Source organism: Lutjanus erythropterus, chromosome 9, assembly GCF_056507025.1.
Source record: "Lutjanus erythropterus isolate fLutEry1 chromosome 9, fLutEry1.hap2, whole genome shotgun sequence".
Classification (NCBI taxonomy): Eukaryota; Metazoa; Chordata; class Actinopteri; order Lutjaniformes; family Lutjanidae; genus Lutjanus; species Lutjanus erythropterus.
The window spans coordinates 17,032,486-17,050,475 of NC_139325.1; the positions used below are offsets into that span (position 1 = coordinate 17,032,486).

General features: G+C 38.3%; 1 long non-coding RNA gene across 7 annotated transcripts in view; it reads right to left on the reverse strand.

Annotated features, from left to right (window-relative positions):
• Positions 1-17,990, reverse strand: part of LOC146321224 (uncharacterized) — a 138,994-nt gene that overhangs the window by 57,249 nt on the left and 63,755 nt on the right. For 5 of the 7 annotated variants that reach the window (XR_014771386.1, XR_014771392.1, XR_014771391.1 and 2 more), the window contains one exon: positions 7,603-7,740. This is a non-coding gene — a long non-coding RNA (uncharacterized LOC146321224). Of the gene's footprint in view, positions 1-7,602; positions 7,741-15,282; positions 15,394-17,990 lie in introns of all 7 variants that reach the window. The other 2 variants (XR_014771388.1, XR_014771387.1) reach the window with 1 other exon arrangement.

Here is a 17,990-nt window from a genome sequence, read left to right on the forward strand (position 1 = left end):
TGATTACATGACATTTTGGGAATATGATTATTCGCTTTCTTGCCGAGAGTTAGATGAGAAGATTGATACTGTTCTGGTACTTGTGAAGCTACAGCCAGCAGCATAGAGAGAGCTGCAGGGAGGACATATTTTTTTGCAGCCCAGTCCAGAATCTAGCATCACTCTGGTTTCCTCCACAAAAAGCCACTGGGATTTTTCCAGTGGATGTTGGATTATTGCAGGAAATAAACTCGGTAGCAAACAAAAGTTTGTGACATTTTGTTCAGCAAAATAATCAATATGATTTTTGAAGTTCAGGCATCTAAACTGATTTAAAAAACAACTTTGAAACAAGGCAACTAATATGCTCATTTCTGGGTTCTAAGAGTGCTGCAGGAAGGTCATTCCTGCAGCACTCTATTAGCTTAGCTTAGCGTAAAGACCGGAAGCAAAGGGGAATCATTAGCTAGTCTCTATTTAAAGTAACATAATCCATCTACCAGCACCTCTAAAGTTCACTAATTACATGCTGTATCTCATGTGTTCAACCTATACTGTTCCCCGTCTTTATGCTAAATTAAATAAACTAGCTGCTGCAGGGTTGCCAGGTCTGTGTGACCAAACCAACCAAATGTCAGGGAAAAACCAGCAAAAAAAAAGTGAGTGTTTCCAAAAATTTAGGCCATGTTTTGTATATTTATGATTGAGGTATAATGAAATAAATAGTGTTCCATCATTTCGTATCAATTTTTATTGTAGCAAACTGAGGTAATTATTATGCACAGACTAAGTTATGATTTACAGCTATCTACTTCTGATAGCTTTTTTCATCTGTAACTGAATTTATTTGTGAATGCTCACCCCTCCCATCACTACAAGTTGTATACCTTTGACAACAGATTTTTCCTAATAAAGCCAATAAGGATAATGTCACTTGAACCTGAATTTGGAAGAGACAGACGCAGGGGTGGAGAGGCAATGAGAGAGAAATGCATGAGGAAATTGAAGGAAACAGAAAGAGTTGATATCCACAGTCAGGGAATGAAAAAAACGAGGACGGAGTGATGGAAGGGCAGGGAGAGAGGGAGGGAAGAACAGGAGAGAAGACATGAAAGGCGAGGCAAGGAAAGGGAGAGTGGGTGTTAATACGAGGAAGACATAGTAAGGGAAATGATGGAGTTGGCACCAGGGAGCAAAGGTAGCGAACACGAGTGATGAGTTTGGAGGAAGAGTTCAGCAAAGGCCTTGGATCCAATCAAAAGACTGTTTTGATTCTGTTTTTCATTTCACCTAAAATAATGTTTGAATAGTCACGTGCTTATAGCTAAGCACCAACCTTGGTCTTTGAATGGCTACTCGTTTTGAGCAAAACACTTCTCTGTGGCCCCAGATGAACTGTGCAAGCTCAGTGCAGCTGTAGCTTGGGGAGCGAACCAACCATTGCGGGATTAGCTAACCTTGTTTCACTCTGGCAGCCCGTGAAGTTTCCAGGCTTCTGGAAATGTGGTTTAGAGACACCTGATTGTTTAACATTGCTTGAGATATTTGACCCCATGGGAAACTGAACAGAAGCAGTTTTGGTTGTGAGATTATTTAGTAAGTGAACCCTGCATCAGTGAGTTAATCACATTATTTATGAACTGACTGATTAATGTTATGTGTACATTGCTAGTTTAATATTAAATGCTGGTGGGTTAAAGGACCAGTGTGTAGGATTTAGTGGCATCTAGCAGTGAATTTGCAGATTGCAAACATTTTGTCTCTTCCTCCTGCTCTAGACATTTTGTTAAACTCCAGATGCCGTGAAAACACTAAAAGACATATGAAACACATCAGTGAAGAATGGCAACCTGCATGGAAAAGAACTTGTGTCCTCTTTAGATATAAAGCATTGGCATATATAAAGAATTTCACATCATGATTGACAGCTGATTCGCTGGAATTTTAATTTCAAGGTAATTACACACTAATGAAAACATACTTAGAAATATTATATCCCATATCCCATATAGCCATATTCTGCCAATAAATCCCCACAGATATTACACTCTGAACCCTTAAGCCATGACAAGTGAACTCAAAACCAAAGGTTATATATCTAATCATATATACTTTTATTGGTTAAAATCAATATTTCTTACCAACAGGGGTAACAGGGTACAGTGTTTTATTTTATTTGCATCATTTGGATCCTTTTGAGATACAAATTTTCTAAAAAAAAAAAATGTTTATAAAACTTTTAGATTTTTATTTTAAAAAGCTGACTTTGGCAGCTCATTGTTGATTTTGTGGTCTCCTTTAAAGCTTTAAAATAATGCCATGGGACACTGATGGAAGAGTACAGGCAACAACCATCATAAATATAGAATACACTACTGCAACAAATCATATCTTAAATTTCAGCTTGGTCCACAATAATTCTCATAAGATATAAAATATTGATTAGGATCGATATAGAGTGTGAGTAGTACAAAAAAAAAAAAAGAAACAGAAAAACAGTGAGTTCTACAAACTGTAAGAGGTCTCAGCGGTGGCAAGAACAGTGTTTACAAGAAGTGAGCAAGAAGCAAGCATGCAAAAACAACCTGCATGCACATACAGTACTGTATGGTCACGCTTCATTACAAGCATATACGGACAAGTGCACATGGTCACATCAAACGCACACACTGAAACAAGCATATGGGTTAAATTCCTCCGAGACAAACTTATTTTTCAGAGGCAAACCAGAAATACTCAACAGCAGCTAAGTGTGCACCTTTCCTGACAACACAGAAACACATAACTTTCAGAGACACAAAGTTTCTCAAAAAAAACACTAACTTGTAAATACACATCGAACGAATACATAACAAAACCTGCGTGTATCCTCTCTGCACAAGCTCATACATATATGCATAAAGGTTCTCACATGCACACATGTGCAGTGCGGCTGTCTGCCTCCCACATGCAGGGTTTGTGACGCATAGGAAAAGTCATTAGACCCATACTTCCTCTCCCAACAGAAGAGAAAGAAGAAAAGACCGTCTTACATGAAACACACCGGAAATGTGTGGGTGAGTGTCTGTATGTATGTGTGTCTGTGTCTGTGTATGTGACTGTTTTGTGTGTGTGTGTGTGTGTGTGTTGTGTGCACGTGTCCCCTGGTCTGACGTTCTGCCCTGAGGGCTGGTGACCAATGTCTTGTAATTGCCTGCCTCTGATTGCTTTCATTGAGTAGACTACAGCTACAATTAAAGCCAATTAAAACAGCTTTAACAGCTAAGGGGTTGGCTTGCTCAGCAGACAAAATTGATCTTGTGAGTTCAGCATTTGTCCAAAGTCTTTCCCCCTAATTTCCCAAATTTAGACTCAACCAAATTATATAAAACTGGAGAGCACCTGCTATAATGATGTAATGTCTGATTCTTTTTGGAATAATCATCATTTGAAAATGTGCAGCAGAGATGGATGAAAATTGTTCATATTATTTGGAATCTTATTTGCTTACTTTAATACACTGCAAAAAAAAAAAAAAATTAAAAAGACAACTCAAAATTTCAAGGTGACGTGCAATAGATTTTAGAGTTTTGAGCCTAACTCAAACCCTCAAGATTTGAAATAGACTAAATAAATATTTGTTAACCTGTAATCTTTAGTTGAGATAACTTACTTTTTTCCTTTGGGTAAACTCTTTGAGTTTAAGAGTCTTCCAAAAACAGTGTTTTAAAAATTGATCACAGTGAGCTGTGAACCTTGTTTTGTCATTTTCTGGGTGCCTGACAATGACATGGTTTTAATTGAAAACATTAAAATATTAATCATTATTCACTTTTACTTTAATTAGTTTACTCAACATTTTTTAAAATACTTTTTTGGGGGGTTCTAAAAAGATTTCAATTTATCTAAAGATGAAAAGTACATTTTCTCAATAAAAGGCTAATAGTTGGTAAAACTTTTTCAAAACTTAAGAATTTGAGTTGGGCTCAAAACTCAAAAAATCTTTGCAGTACATTCTGAGTTTTCTCAACTTTTCGTTTTTACAGTGTCAGCGTCTCTGATTCACCTTAAAATATTGACAGATGCTGATCTTTGAGAAAAAAAAAACACTACGTTACATAGCTGTGATATTTTTTGAGTGTATACTGGGTCTTGCTGGGTGTGTTTTTTGAACAAGAAAACAAAATGTAAAACATCTGAACCCTTATCTGTTTTCAACTGTAGATTTTTGAGTTTCACAAGTTTCATTTCTCCCTACACAAAGGTACAAACAGTTAGAGCTTCTGCTTTTTAATGGAACTCATGGTTCTAATTGTGTAACTAATCACTTGACACTGGTGTGTGTGTTTCTTATGTCTTCCCATACAGGAGTTAGAATTTTGCATAACACCCACACCAGAAATTACTTGTGTTTCTAACACTGCGTGGGTGCATGCTTATCTGCATCCTCAGTCAACATCATCAGTCTGTGGTTCTGTATGTTGAAATCAGCCCATTCTCTTCAATCTGCATACAAATTACACAACTTTAGAGTTTGAAATCGCATGCAGTGCATTGGCCCAAGTCCAGATTTGCTTCTTGGTGATTCACCAATCTTTCCAATTAAAACAATGTCAGGTGACATTAAGAGGGAGAATGTGTGCACATTGAGGAGATGGGAGATGGGTCTACTTTTCAGCTGTCATGTATTAGCTACAGTAGATGCTGATCAGCACACCCCGAGACTCCACAGGCAAAATCATTCATCTTTTTAAGACACCAAAGTCATACAATAATACTGTGCTGGTGCCCCTCTCTGCTTCTCCTACCTGGTGATATGGTGACTGACATCTACTGTAGCTAATACACAGACTGACAGACTGTAAGTACTGCATACAACTCCACATCAAATAATCCAAACTATCCCTGTACATAAAATAATGTAACGTAACGTAACATATTTATTTTAAACCCAACAATTTTGTTGCCTGACCCTAACCATACTGCGACCATTTCACAATGTGCATGTGTTTATTTTTATTTCCATGGTGACGAGGGTCACCTAATAATGATTCTCTCCACAGAAGTTAATGGGAAGCATTGGTCGCCTGCATGCAAAATTGGATTTGGGCGATCACTGCAAAACGCTGAAAGTGTAAAGTCATTATTTCTATGCAGATTTAAGAGATGGGGCTATTAAAGCAAATGGTTTACTATAACACTTTGTGAAAATATGCTTGACAAAGAGTCAAGAAGGACAGAGTGAATTTAAAGAGAAACAGGAGTTCATAGAAATCCAAAACAACAAAGACAGGAAGTGAGAAAAAGATAGAGAGAGCCAGAGGATGAATCCTGGGGTTTGGACATCTGCTGAAGCTTCAGGAAACTCAATCACTTCATGGCTGAAGGTTGAAGTCTTACCTGTTTGCACTAAATCATGCCAGCACACAGCACACACACGCACACACATGCACACACACACATATACACACACACATACACCGGTGAAGGACAGCTTTTCTGACTTCCATGGATAAAAATACCCCCCCCACGCCACCCCACTCACACACACACACACACACACACACACACACACACACACACACACAGATTAATTTGGACACTGCGTCTCATCTCTGCCTACCTCTGCCATGAACATCTGTCACCTCAGCAGGATCCAAACTGCTAATAAACATGCAAACGCATGCTCGCACGCATATACACACACACAATCTCTATTTCTCTCCCTCGTTCTACCACACACGCACACCTCCTTCAGTCAAAATAAAGGGCTAAATTTGGCCCAGTCTCCATGTGTTACTGGTTCAGTGTTTTATCACTGTCTGTCTGCATACACACCTGCACCCACAGCCAGCACAGCAGAGCTAGGATGTCCTCATCTCTGGTTTATTTACTTGTTTTTTCACCTTTGGGAGAGATATTTGTGTTCATAAATTCATATGAATCCTTATGCAATGATAAACTGTATTATGTTGTAAGAACACAGACACCTGTTTCCCTTAAGATTCCCTGGGGTAGAACTTTCTTCACTGTTAACGCAAACAGTCTCTCAGGTGCTGTTTATTGGCATGTGCAAAAGGAAAAAAGGTCTGCTCGTGCAGAGTTCACCTCTGAATATTCCACACAGAAGTGGAAATCCCCCCCCCCCACACACACACACAGCAGACATTAAAACATGCAGGTGTTACTACAGTAAGTGTAATCTTTAACTTTTGAGCTTCAGGGTGAACATTTAGAAATGCGCTGCGTGTTCAAACAGGTGGTTTTAGTGTTTTTAAGTTATAATCATTCAAATTAGTTTGAAGGAAATGTGTGCGTGTGCCTTTGCAGCTTGTTGCTTTTTTATTGGTCTTTATTATTCTTTGATAAATCCATGTATAGGCCTACAAAAATTATTTGTCAAAATTGCATGACAACCATGTGTTCCACATCCCTGTGAAATGATATTTTAAATAAGTGCTACATCCGGAAACTGATATACTTTCTGTTTGAAGAGGATACTGTGGTGGAACATAATGAGGTGAAAGGTCATTTCAAAGGTTAAACCAATGAAAAATGCCACCAAAGTTTGACATAAAATTCTAAGCGTAAACCTTTAAAAATGCCTAACACCTTCAACATTAACTTTTTATGAGAAAACAATCAATATTTGTAGAACATTTTTTCTTTTTTTTTTTAGGCTGCTCTCAAACTATGGTAAATGTTTAGCCCTTGTCACTTTCACAGTTAAACTTGGGTTTGTGGGTTTATGAAAGTAATAGGTCAACATTTCCTGTTTCTAACTGTAAACAACCTACACAAAATGGTCTGGCAGTATCATTTCGAACTTTTTGACAACAGTTCAAGCTAAAATGTCAGTGTCAGCTGTGGGAAAACTGCACACAGTTGTGCACATGGTGAAGTGGAGGGAGATAGAAGTAAAACTGCAACTGCAGTATAAGCTCTGTTGAAATCTTTCCTATGTCAGTTTGAATAGTTCCAGTTGGCTTATTGGCTTAAGTGTGGCTTATAAATTATATATCAATACTTCTAGGCTAATTTGCTATGTACAATATATATCACAATACAGATTTGCTCTAAAATTATACACCGTGAAGTCCCAAATAGTGCAAACATATGATGATCTTGTAGAATATGATGCATTGCTGTCAAATAAACTACGCAACAGATGGGATTGGGCGTTACGGACAAAATCAAATCAGAAATCAAATAATAGAACAGCTACAACAGTCTGGCGAGTTCAGAAAATTACATCACTTTACTTAAATGGATCCTCCCCCAATGTCTAGTCTCATATCACAATCATGATATAATATTGATATATTGTCCTGTTCTATCTTCCAGTTTAGTATATACAGTAGCTCTCTGGCTTGCAATGTATTTACACATGTACTTTACTCATTATTTCTCATGCTCAGGTCCGGCGAAAAAAAGTTCTTACATTTAATTAAACTCATGTTGTTTATTATCAGGCATTTCTCTAAAACTGCTAAATTACATGTATATTCATAATTTCTGCATGTTTTTATGCATTTAATATTACAATCTAATTACATCATAAATACAGGGAGCAGAGTAGCTCTAATTTAAAAGGTTATTAGTGTATATTGCCAGTAAAAAAAACACATTAGCTTAGTGCCTTACCTTGGCAATCCAATTTCCCCTGTACACTTCCATTGTAGAGGTCTGAAGCCGGTGAGGATTCCTCCAGTGTTAATTAAACCGTCTGTCTTGGAGAGAATTAAGGTCGTGATCTCCCAGACCTCACCACTCCCACACTCCCTGAGAAGAAAAGAGAGAAGAAAAGAGACTTAATGAAGGAATAAAAGGATGAAATGACTTAATGAACCGCCCAACGAGGCCTGCGGCCGTTTAATAAGGGCTTATTAAAGCTTAATTAGAGCAATAATCCAGCTTGTTTGGAGTCATTCAGTGTTGACTTGTGGCTGATTGTGTTTTTATGGCAACTGGATAAACAAGGAACATTGTCATTCCACAGGAAGGAAGACAAGTTCACCAGTGTGTGTGTGTGTGTGTGTGTGTGTGTGTGTGTGTGTGTGTGTGTGTGTGTGTGTGTGTGTGTGTGTGTGGTGCCAGAAATAGGGTTTTTCAAAAATGATGAGATCCTGCATTCATCATCTGGTCACATGTTAGAAGGTAGCAGATTTATTTATCATTATACAAGCAGTGTTGTATAGTGGAAGTAAAATAGTTCCTTTGTTCTAATTATAAATAACATAATTAAAGGTATATACAGTAGATTGTTTAATCAGTGTGAGACAAATTCTCACAATGTGAGGGAAGAAGCTGCTCTGTCTGATGGTACTGTATGTTATGTTATGGTATGTTGAAGTTTGATTTACTTTAACCATCCGATTTTAAACATTTTCCCATCTCCTCCTGAAGAATAAAACAACTAAACACAAAGAAGACCTCAGCTAAAAGACTTCACCCAGTAGACTGCCAGGCAACATGAAAAGAATATCAGGATGTTACTCCTTTATAATCACCATCATTTTGATTAGTAACTGTTACTGAATTACATAGTATTTGCCATAACTTACATTTATAATTTATAATTTAATTACATGTAACAAGTTATATGTAAGTAGTAATTCTACACAGCTTACAGTGTCCTATTGGACATTTGTGTGAAAAATTTGTCATAATTAGTGTTTGAATTCTTGAGTTATGGCCAAAAATGTTTTGTGATGTCACAGTGACCTTTGACCACCAAAATTCAATCAATTAATTCTTGAGTCAAAGTGGTCATTTGTGTCAAGTTTGAATGAACTCCCTAAAGGTGTTCTTGAGATATCACACTCACAAGAATAGGACGACCTGAAACCATAATGCCTCGGGCCTCATATGTTGCTGGCATGGAGCCATAAAAAGAAGGGTTTTTCAAAGTTTTTCAAGGTCCTTCAACTCACATCCAAAAATGTGCCCAAAAAAATAGGCTGATCGATCAAGTAGTATGCAAGATTAGCTGCGGACAAGCACAAGTGATCACATGATCCCCTCAAGGCTTAGCCCCGGTGAACATAATGTTGCGCTGTGGACATCAAGACAGCCCCGTTTGTCAGTACTTAATGGTCATATTTCCTGCTTAAAGGCAACCTCCAGCTTTGTCAAATATGAAACGTTCATATCCCTGTTTGAGAGCTGGAGCTCAAAGCACTAGACATGCTGCTTATAGTAACATAAGGTACATGCAGTAAGATAGAGCCTTTATGTTTCTACTTATTATGTAGGGACTCAATGATTTACTGACTAATTATATAACACTGTGACTATACTGTGAGATCATGTTTTTGGATCTGAAGCTTTTTTATGGGCCGTGGCAAATGAGTCACGTGGTTTGTATAACCCTAATGATTCAGCTGGCAGACTCTTTTCCTCATTGATTCAAGCACAATACACAATGTTTCCTCTACAGACATCCGAGTGACTCACGTGAGTCAAAGACTAAGCTTCATTGTGCCTAAGGACACATCCAGTGTGAGTGTAAGGTATACAGAGCATTTGAGGCTTGAGATTTTCATTATTCAGACAGTGATGCCTTCACCCCTCAGAGGACTGACTCAACCTTACAGCATGTTGTATCCTACCTGTGTGTGAATGCCAAACTGCTCTCATTACTACAGTTCTCTACTCTGTCTCTCTGAGTGATTCATTTTATATCAGTAATTCCAATTGGTGATGCCCACAGGCCCTTGTATGAGGTTAGCCATATCCAGTGGTCACAACAATGAAAAGAGTCACTCATCCTTTCTCCTGATCATGTGAGAACCCATCAGAAGATCTACCAAATAAGTCCTGAGCCAAACAGTTTGTTCAGGAAATGCTGATTTGAATTAATTTTATAAGAAATGTAGTCACCATGTGCTGTAAATGCCTGTCAAAGATGCACTCTATGTAAATGTAAAATCTAGATGGCTCTTTTCGAGTGGAGGGGATCTTTAACAACTATGGTAGCCTATACTATGGGCTGGTGTAGCCAATTAAATAGTAGGCCAGGAACACAATGAGTGCAATAAAGTTTATCATCTTCATCAGTAGACCTTGATGATCAGGCCTTGTAAATCAAGAAGCATGTATTTTCTTAAACATACACACATTCAGTCTGTGAATGCAATCAGCATTATCCAGAACTAAAGTGCTAGTAGTATTAACACCATAATTAAAGTCAATCATGCCTCTCATTAAACCCTAATATCTTTTTAAAATAACTGGTTTTGAAGAGGAAAAGAGAAGTAATAGCCACTTTGTTCTCTTGGTGTGAGTATCTAGTGGTCATTAATGGAACTGCAGAAAAATGACTCACATACATGAACAAAAATCACATGTTCAGTATATATACTGTACATATGACTCAGACTAGAGGTATGTTTTGTATGTTCTGTAAAAACCAATAAGAGTGACGGCATAGAGAGACACTGTGTTAGCAATATGCATGTGTGGCCTACACACTCACACACTCCACACTGACACATTAACTTATGCATATTGCAAAAGCTTGATTTAAGAAAGATGACATCACCTAGCTGGCAGCTCTCTGTGAAAACTCACCGCTTTGCTATAGTTATGTATGTGTGCATGCATGAGTGTGTCTCTGGCATTTTGGGCATGTGGCATTTTTTCTGTGGTACATCATCTCCCACAAATACACACATGCATGCTTTCTCTCTCTTTAGGAAACCGCTGACAGCTAACAAACACGCACCTTTCTCGCACTGTGGTCATCATTTCCCACCATGCTGTCACTTTCAGGGTGCTAATCCACCCAAGGAGTTTTACACACAACTATTTAAATCAGTTACCCCAGCCGGTACAATTTAATCCATTTTGCCTGTAGCACTTTTGGTTTTAGTTTAACATAGCTGAATGATTCCCTCAAGCACTTATGGTAGATGAATCCCTGCTTCCAAGTTTCACTAATTTGCTTCATAGAATCAAAACCATTTGGAGGGTGGAGGAGGCTTAGTACTCTGTGTCTAGATCCAAACATGATGGGTTTTAGGTTTTTAACACTCCAATGTGGTTATGCTTTCAGCCTTGTCATTTCAACTTTTTTAGATCAGCTTCAAGTCAGAATCTTGAGTTTACCCAGAATTTTGAGATTACAAAAACTCAGAATTCTGAGTTTAAAGTAAGAATTCTGAGAAAGAAGTCTAGATTCTGAGATTAAAGTCAGAATTTTCAGATTAAAGATCAGAATACCCAGAATTCTGTGTTTAAAGTTGAAATTCAGGGAATAAAATCAGAATCTGATCTTAATAAACTCTGAGGAGAATTCTGAGAAAAAAGACAGAGTTTTATGTTTAATGTCAAAACCATTTGGAGGGTGAAGGAGGCTCAGTACACTTTGTCTAGATCTAAACATGATTGATTGTAGGTTTTTAACCATCAATGTGGTTATTATTTTTCAAATTCCTTTAACCTTTTCATTTCCCCATTTTTATATCAGTTTCAAGTTTTACACTGTGCTCTCAATGTCTGGGAATTATGTCATTTAGCCAGAGGACAGACTGAAGTCACACTCCAGAGGGTTATTAACCGATTTTAGACATTACAGTGCAGATATGCTTGGAACATCGCACAAAGATGTGTGACAGCATTTCATGAGGAAGGTTTGAACCCTTACAGTCACAGTTCACGGACCATGTCTCTGGCAAGTCTGGAGCTCTGCTGAAACACTTCAATCCCCTCCATTTATTTCCAGAACGCCAAACAGCTGACGATCCCTGCAGAGCGGCCAACAATTTCCATTGTTGTCATATATTCCCCCCCCTCTTCCAGACATATGTCAATTTTATGTCAGAGGATTAGGGATGCCAGTTATCGTTCAGCAGCATGAGAATGATGTCAACTTTCCTACAAGGCCTTCTTCTGTGAGATGTAGACAGCAAAGCAGCTGACAATTCCTGCAAAGATGCCAACACATCACATCATTTACAAAACTACTTCCCTGCTCTTCAGCTCTGTCAGTTGAGCCCTGGAGAGTTACAGAGGGAGGAAAAAAAAGAATGATGTCATGTTTCCAGCAGGGTTTTAAATCTCTGAGTTAATATGCTAGTGCGCTGAGCTCTGGAAGATGATGATGATGATGGTGATGGTGGTTAGAGCGGTGGTGATGATGATGGTGCTGGTCAGTGCAGTGGTCACAGTGGTGATGACAATGATGATGTAATCTTCCTTAAAGCTTTTTTCCCTTTTAGTTTAACAGCATGAGCAGTTCACCACTTCTCTCTGCTGCAGAGAAAGAATCAGCGCTGATATCACTTCAGCTGATTTACCTCTTTTAATCAAAAAACCCTTGTTGAGTGGAGGAGGCACTACTACTCCTAATGTCCTCAGTAATGTCTCTATTAATATTAATATCATTAATGTACCATAAATTGGAGCGGAAATTAAGTTTACTTTGAATTATAACTTGATGTGTGAGTCTTACAATGAAAATCATATCCAGTTATCAAAACTCTAATATTTTTTTACGCCCACTCAAATTTTAAAACTATGGTAATATGAATGGGGAAACATTTAGTAAATTGATAATGCAATTAGGTCCCACATGATATACTGACATACAACATATTATTACAATATTGAGCTTTTTTTTCTAACAATTTTTAGCTCTGGGTAATCAACATAATATTAGCTAAGGGTCCATTCAGATAGCATCTAAAAATGAGTGGAAAATGTTAGCCATGTCACCTTAATCTTGTTATCCAAGGTGCTTGGAAGGTTTTGCTTCTGTTGCCCCTGCCATTACTAAGCAATCAGCTCTGCAGGACACGAAAGAGCAAGTGATTATACTTGTTCATGGATACCTGGGAATGCACACTGGTTAGCTGGCTAACTAGCTAGCTAACTAACTGCTAACTGTTGCAACTAGTAACCAGCATGTGTTTTGAAAAAAAATATGTATCGTATATAATATATGTATATTCTTCCTTCTTTTGGTGTCACAATAGCAATAACGTGACAAGACATAAAGTCCGGGTAAACTGGGTGTTGTGATGTCCTTGGATGGAAAGAGTGAAGCAAGTCCTGTGGAGGTGATTGATTAATTTTTGTCCCGTGACCTAGGGTGCACTTGCTGCATTAAAAAAGAGAGATTTTGCCCATCTCTAGCTGCCACGGTGATGTCTGAAAAAGCAGGTCTATCACGATAAATTCACGTCAAAACCACATTGCTATCGGTTTTGAGTATCCATTTAAAATAATGAATGTGCACATGCAAAAGACGCAACATCTGAACGGCCCCTAATATTGTACTAGGAATAAGTATGATTCCTCCTGCAAAATTACATCATGGGATAACACATAAAGAATAGACCCTTTTAGGGATATTAATCTACTTGCAGGTTATTGCATTGTCTGACAATCTTTACATCATCAGCTGAAACATGCCTCTTGTGACATTCCTTTCTGTCATGATTTACGATGTGGTATCAGTATATGCCACATTATGTCATCTATTCACTTTTTGATTTTTAGAAGGAATTACTAAAAGCTGAGCAAGGACATACATTACCATCCCAGAAACTTCAACAACTAAAATTATTAGGCTGAATAGTCATTACTGGTGTCTTATTTCTCTTTTTTTCCTAAAAAGAACATGCATCTTTCTGAGGTGTCTTAAGTGTAGGCTCCAGTTCTGAAGAGGCTGTCCATGCTCTAGTGCTCTACTCAGCACTGATGAGACACTGTGCTCATTGCTTGTACTCTCGTCAAAAGCAATTACTTCAACATGCTCAAGTTTCAAATGTGAGTGAATAACTGTGTATCATCATGAAGCCCTGCTTCAGACAAACTGCAGCCATCATTGTTTCCATTGCTTTCAGTCTTTCTTAACTTCCACTTATTTTCAAAGATTCCCTGCTATTTTCCAGTTCCACCCCTGTGTGTTAGTTCTAAATTGTAAATTATGTCACTCTGCCACTGGGCTTCATGCTCATTATGGTTAAACTGATAACATGTAGAGAAGCTTTAACTGTTAAAACATTTCAGCTCTAAACAGCTGACTAAGACAGAGCTTTTAAATGGCTAGCACATGCAAAAATCAATTTGAAGCAAAAAAAAAAAAAAAAAAAAAATCAATGTCTTTGGTCACGTCATACTAAAACACATCAATACAGGTCAGAATGTCAACATTACTTTCAGATTACAAAGGATGCCACTGTTGCAAGCCTGGGACATTCAAAGCTCCTACTGGATCTCAAATCTAAAACACAGTCTGATTCAGACATTGGAGTTATCACCCCTGTTTTGCCCTCTAACAGGTCAAACGACCAAATGCTGTTTAGTTTTGTACCTTTCAAAATGGTGCAAAGAAAAGCCAAAACTGAGGCTCAAACATTAACAGTTAACAGGCATCTTTATCTTTGTTTGTTTCCACTGCTTTCAGTTGTTTTCAGTCTCTCCCCATTTCCGACATTTTCCCAGTTACACCCTTGTGTGTTAAACTATATCTAGTTTTACACAGGGCATGATGTCATCCTGCCTGCGGGGCTTTCCCACATTCATGGCTCAGCTGATAACACATGTGGTGGAGACCTGTTAAAACACATGGGTGTGTAGCAGTTTTAAACTCCTAACCCGTATCAACCTATCCCTGAGAAACGGAGTGAGGAGGGGGGTTTGGCAACGAAAACAGGTCCATTTTTCCCCCACCAGCAACCATCAGCTTTAGAGCTCATCTAGGCTGTGATTACCTTGGCTGAATACAGTAACCCAGCCCATGTTGTTGCAGGCAGGCTACAGCTGTGCCTCACTCCATAAAACCTCCAAAAAATCATTTCATAGTTGTTCCTTTTACCTGACTGATTTACAGGCTTGAGTAAATCTGCAGGAGTGCAGCGCCTTTTAAATGGTCAAACAGAGTCAACAGAGCTGTCGAATTCCACATACTTTGGTGCCTGAGAGTTATTTGACATCAGTGTAGGTTGCGGTTGCACACTTGGTCCACACTGCTGTACAAACCAAACACCACTCAACCAACAGCCCAGTGAGAAATCAGATGCTTTCACTCAGTTAATCCCTGCTATGAGTCAGGGTAACTAAAGCAGACTCTACATACATACAGGGGATGATTGTGGGATAACATCTGACTCACCAAACTGGTCTTTTGTGGTTCTGCAGCACACTAGTAGCCTATTCTTATTCTGTGTCCAACACTGCACAACTAAACAGAGTTAACAGAAAATTTAGTTTCATGCAGCTGTTTAAAAAAAAACAAAAAACATAAAAGCTAATGCAGAGTATAGCTGTCTGTTGGGGGAGGGAAGAAATGAACTCAACTCCCACTGGGACACTCACAGGATAAGCTCAGCTGATATGGACCCTCGAGAGGAAGTTGGACTTGTTTATGAAGGAAATGACATCACTGGGCTTGGATCAGACAATGACCTCATGCTGACAAGATAATGGCTGAGAGAGAGTGAGAGGAAGAGACAGGGAGAGAGAGATGTTTACTTTGGTTGCAGGAGTCAAAGATGAGAGGTGAACAAGTGCACTGTGGTTATTTTAAACCTCAAAGTCAAGTACGTAAAATCCCAGTCCAGTGTATTTTTGTATTTTTTATATTTTACATTCATTTTCTGACAATATTGATTAACCACACTGTTCACCAAATATCTATTGACAATTAACTTAAAGGACAAATCTGTAATGTATTTACTGTAATAAATAATAAAATTGAAACACTCGCTACTCTAACATCATAACATAGCCCTTGTATCCCCATTTGAAATTTCTATTCTAGGCTGGCCAGCACATTCCACAGAGTTCAAATTAATGCTGAATATTGGCTGAATAAGTTACTGTCTCTGTATGAGTTGTAACAAATCATTGGTAATCTCTTAGAAGGAGTAGATGTTTATAACAGTTAAATTGAGTAATATGTTTTTTCTTGTTTTTTTAAGATTATTTTTTGGGCTTTTTGCCTTTATTGTTATAGGAAAGCTGAAGATATGACAGGAAAGGGAGTAGAGGGGGTGACACACAGCAAACAGACTGCAGGTGGGAATTGAACCAGCGGCTGCAGAGGACTAACAGCCTCAATACATGGGGTGCATACCCTACCAACTGAGCTATAGGGGTGAACCCAAATTGAGTAATATGTTGATGGAATCTAACAGGCAGTAAGGCAGACAGTCACTGAACTCCAACTCCAGAGAGTGCATTTTCAGTTCAGTTGGCTTTTGTTTTCAGGATAACGGGAATAGCTTTACATTTACAGGCACCTGAGAGTTATAAAGCGCTGATTCACTCACAGTGGATGACTCATTGTTTTATCTTATTGTCAACTTACGATTATGTGCACGTCCTGCACTCCTGCAGAGCTCCTGCAGAATTTCCCCAAATACAGGGAGGAGGGGGCAGGAAGAAAGAACTTTAATAGGATTTCAATCTATTTAATGTACAGTCTATGGCTCCAACTTGCTATCTGGACTGCTGTGCTAATTTTTGCCTGTTCAGTTGCTACATATTGGTCCTTTAATGTGATAATGTCAGATTAATGTTCTGCTTCCTATAATTTGGTTTTAAAGATATATTCAGTATAAAAATGTAGACCATATTTCCTGACACAGGAAGAATATGAGGTTGAAATGGTTGTACCAGGACAGAAAATGAGCTGTTTTCTCAACAAATATTCTACATTACAAGCATTACTGCGACAGGTGGTAAAGATTTATTAGCACAGTTGGATACTGTATGTGTGTCAAAGCCTTAGATCTCTGATTTTCCTTGTGAACTGAATCAAGATAATGAGCACCAGCAATCGGAAGACGAAAATATAGTCTATTCAAATTCCAGAGCTTGAATAAGATCTGGTGAGGAATTTCAATGAATCCTTATGCAGAACATTTAATTTTCTTGGACAACCTCGACTCCGGAGGGATTCGGATAAACAAGATTTTCTGGTAAGTAAGAATTATTAAAAGATAAGCAACCTATTTCTGTTTCTGTATTGTACAAGTCTTTTTTTTTTCTTTTAACTTCACTGTTCCAAGCCTATTGACTCACACAGGGGACCATTACAACTTTCCAAAACAACATTCTGTTGCTCTGCACTTTCTATAAACTGCTCTGTGACGACCTCTAATTGTCCTGGGGATTGGGACAGCGTGATTGAAAATAAAAATCCTTCACGCCAAAAAAATTACTGGAGGGGGTTTGGAGGAGCTGTTGGACCTCCCAAGAGCAGAGCTGGACTACAGCCCAAAAACAAAGCTCGCTGCTGGGTTGAGGATCTTAGAATATGCCCTGGATTATGGAGCCAGAGAGCCAGTACATGCCCGGGGACAGTGGTGGAAAACTAATACTGATTTTGGCTAAAAAAGGGATACTGGCTTGTGTGAGAGACAGTTTGTTCAGTGTTGTTAGGATAATGACAGTATTCAGGGGATAAAAATAATGGAATTTAACAGGGGGAGTTTGCTGTTGGCCAACAGTTAGTTTATAGTGCAGACAGCTGTTTTCCCTGCATTTATCCATGAGTGGTAGGCTATCATAATTAGAAATGATCACCACTGCTAAAAAAGAAAAAGAGTGCAACAGTTCATTTTCTGCCAGAATAGCCTCAGTGTTTGTAAATCAGAAATTTAAATGTGTGGCTCAGAAACTGGCATTGTGATCAGAAGTTACAATAAAGAACCAGTGATGTGCAAAAATAATGTGTAATGCACAACAACTTTAAGCAGGTTTAGAAAACACACTTGAAGTGAAATATGAGGATATGCATTCAAATAATCAGAAAAATCTGAATTTTCATCAAAAGAAGCAAAGAGCTAAACATAATTACACTGAATGGTCACAACTGCCGAGGATTCCACGACTCCTTCATTAATTATAGTTAGGATATACAAACTACATCACAGTCCTGACAGTCGTAGGAAAACAAAAGACATTACTCAACTGGACTGTTGGCAAGTAGCAAAAGAGACAAAAAATGTTCACTTACAGAAAAGCACATAAAGGCACATTCTGCTGCTCAAGTCAGAAGTTGGTACTTATGTGTATAT